Source organism: Pan troglodytes, chromosome 13, assembly GCF_028858775.2.
Source record: "Pan troglodytes isolate AG18354 chromosome 13, NHGRI_mPanTro3-v2.0_pri, whole genome shotgun sequence".
In the NCBI taxonomy this organism is placed as follows: domain Eukaryota; kingdom Metazoa; phylum Chordata; class Mammalia; order Primates; family Hominidae; genus Pan; species Pan troglodytes.
In genome coordinates this window covers 30,646,511-30,650,000 of record NC_072411.2, presented here as the reverse complement: position 1 = coordinate 30,650,000, position 3,490 = coordinate 30,646,511, and the positions used below count along the sequence as shown (strand labels likewise).

The 3,490-nt window shown below is 41.3% G+C and overlaps 1 long non-coding RNA gene across 1 annotated transcript in view; it reads left to right on the top strand.

The window, feature by feature from the left end:
• Positions 1-572, top strand: part of LOC134807974 (uncharacterized) — a 12,405-nt gene extending 11,833 nt beyond the window's left edge. The window contains exon 3 of the long non-coding RNA XR_010149725.1: positions 1-572. This exon is cut by the window's left edge and continues 399 nt beyond it. This is a non-coding gene — a long non-coding RNA (uncharacterized LOC134807974).
• Positions 573-3,490: the final 2,918 nt, after the last annotated feature.

The following is a 3,490-nucleotide window of genomic DNA, read 5'->3' as shown; positions in this document are numbered from 1 at the left end:
TTGGCTGTGTTGGTGCCCTCATGTGCTCTGGGCTAAGCCACATACTAAATTGACTTTTTGGTTTGTATACCCTTGCTCTCGCCTTCTGATGAAAACACCTTACCCTCACCACCACCATCTTTGCTCTCCTTTCCCAAAACTCTTTCCACCTTGCTGCACTAAGATAGTGACACCTCCACCACATGTCAATTCCACACACATTTGTTAGGTACCTGTGAAGCAGGATCTTATCCTCTTAAACTTCCAATTCTCACACTAGAGAGAAAGATAAGGAAGATGAGCAAGTGCCTGGAATGGGGCAGGCAATGGGGCAGGCTGAGTGGTCACACAGGCACAGAGGCACACTGACAGAGCAAGACTCCATCTAAAAAAAAAAAGAATGACCACAACAAATTGTGAATTATGTTTCCATTTTCATCCACACTGCACAATAGGAGTCTTTAGTATTCACGTTTCTCTTCTTGGAGAGGAGATTTGTGCTCTGATTCCACAGTAAACATTTGAAAATCCTACTCAAAATACTGTATTTGCAAATTCTGCGAAGTATTTTAAGATGGCTTCTAAGCTTTTATAAAGGATTAAGTACATCAATTGCCTCATTTCTATTTGTAGTAAGTCATTATGTTGGATTAAGGGAAATACTCCTGGTATACAATGAATACTGTTCAGTTACATTTGTGTGGGAAATGGAAAAGTAATTTTTAAAAGTAAGAAAGCAATAAAAATGCTGTTCAGGGAAATACTCATGAATGAACTTTTACTTACTTTTTCCTTGTTTTAATACATTGCACAGGGTGAAATTGAAGAAATCTTAACATTGTTATAAATGAGAGGAATGGCATCTATAATGTAAGGTAGGGAAGAATTACCTAAATCTGAAGCACATAGGGGTCATCGCCACAACTTTAATCATGTCTACAATACACCTGAATTTATTATTTATGATTTCAAGCAATTCACTTTTTTTTTTTTTTTTTTTTTTTGAGACTGAGTCTCACTCTATTTCCCAGGCTAGAGTGCCCTGGTGCAATCTTGGCTCACTGCGATCTCCACTTCCCAGGTTCAAGCGATTCTCCTGCTTCAGCCTCCCAAGTAGCTGGGATTACAGGCGCCCACCACCATGCCCGGCTAATTTTTATATTTTTAGTAGAGATGGGTTTTCACCATGTTGGCCAGGCTGGTCTCAAACTCCTGACCTCAAATGATCTGCCGGCCTCAGCCTCCCAAAGTGCTGGTATTACAGGCATGAGCCACTGCACCTGGCCAGAAATTCACTTTTAAAAAAAATTTCCTAAACAAGAATAACTATGAAATTCCAGACTTGGTTTGTTCATTATATTTTTTCTAATATATATGAAAAAAGGATAATTATTACCTAAAATCACCATGGATACTGGTGATACATTTGACACACTTAAAAATCAGAAAGTATTACCCTACTAGTTGAGATTGAAGATGGGATTTAACCTGGCTCTAGCCATAGGATTTTAGACAAGTTTGCACCTTTCCGGACCTTGGTTTCATCATTAAAAGAATTGAAATACCACCCCAAACCTGTTAGAACTAATAGACAAATTCAGTAAAGTTGCAAGATGCAAAGTCAAAATGCAAAAATCAGTAGCATTTTCATACACTAACAACAAGCTATCAAAAAAAAAAAAAAAAAAGAAAGCAAGCAAGCAATCCCATTTATAGTAGTTAAAAAGAAGTTAAATACCTAGGAGTACATTTAACCAAGGAAGTGAAAGATCTCTACACTGAAAACTCTAAAACATTGATGAAAGGAACTGAAGACGCAAATAAATGGAAAGTCATGCCATGTTCATGTATTGAAAGATTTAACATTGTTTAAATATCCATACTACCCAAAGCAATCTACAGATTCAACGCCATCCCCATCATAATTCCAATGACAGAGCAGGGTGCAGTGGCTCACGCCTGTAATCCCAGCATTTTGGGAGGCCAAGGTGGATCACCTGAGGTCGGGAGTTCGGGACCAGCCTGACCGACATGGAGAAACCCCGTCTCTACTAAAAATACAAAATTAGCCAAGCACGGTGGCCCATGCCTGTAATCCCAGCTACTCAGGAGGCTGAGGCAGGAGAATCGCTTGAACCCAGGAGGCAGAGGTTGTGATGAGCCGAGATGGCACCATTGCACTCCAGCCTAGGCAACAAGAGCGAAACTCCATCTCAAAATAATAATAATAATAATTCCAACGATATTTTTTTTCAGAAATTAAAAAAAGATCCTAAAATTTGTATGGCACTTTGGGAGGCCAGGGCAGGCGGATCACTTGAGGTCAGGAGTTTGAGACCAACCTGGCCAACATGGTGAAACCCTGTCTCTACTAAAAATACAAAAATTAGCCAGGCATGATGGTGCCTGCTTGTAATCCCAACTCCTTGGGAGGCTGAGGCAGGAGAATCGCTTAAACCCTGGAGGTGGAGGGAGACAAAGAGAAGAAAAAGAAGAGAAGAGAAGAGAAAAGAAGAGAAGAGAAGAGAGGAAGGAAGGAGGGAGGGTGGAGTGAGGGCAGGAAAGAAGGAGAAAGAAAAAGGAAAAGAAAGAGAGAAAGAGAGAGACAGAGAAAGAGAAAGGGAAAGGAAGGAAGAAGGAAAGAAGGAAGGAAGGGAGGGAGGGAAAATAAAGCAAAGAAAGAAAGAAACTTTGTAAACTATAACACTTAAAGCACGAGTACAGTTTTCCTGGAAGGTTTGTGATTGCCCACATTGCAGCCTGTGCTCCTCAAACTTGACCACATGGATGGATAGACCATTTGAGTAGCAAAATAGAGAAAATTTAGAACTAGAAATCACATGATTCAGCCTTGATTTCTGAGGCTTAGCGTTGGTTTCTATATGTACCAACACTGTCAATAAGAAAACCTGCTGGGCAATGCTCCTGGGAGGTTAGTAGTTAATGTCAATAGTGTTTGGAGTCAGAACACAATCCGGCAAAGAGCGTTGTTCCAGGGCTGAAAATGCTGATAGAATCAGCCAACTGACCTATCCGCACACTCCTCCCTCCCGGAGAAGAAAAATTAGGCATTAGGTCTTTTGAAAGTAAAAAAAAACTCAATACGTTTCAAATATTTATTTTGTTCTGGAAACTGATATAAAATATCCAAAATCCACAACTGCTTTTTGAGGTGATCATTATCCCCATTTTATAGTTGAAGATACTATAAAATATTATAAAGATGAAGATACTGGCCAGGCACAGTGGCTCACACCTGTAATCCCAGCACTTCGGGAAGCTGAGGCAGGAGGATGGCTTGAGCCCAGGAGTTCAAGAACAGCCTGGGGCAACATGGCCAGACCCAGTCTCTACAAAAAACGAGCCAGGTGTGGTGGCACATGCCTGTGATCCCCGCTACTGGGGAGGCTGAAGTGGGAGGATCACCTGAGCGCAGAGATGTCCAGGCTGCAGTGAGCCGTGATTATGCCACTGCTCTCCAGCATGGGCCACAGAGTGACACCCTGTCTCA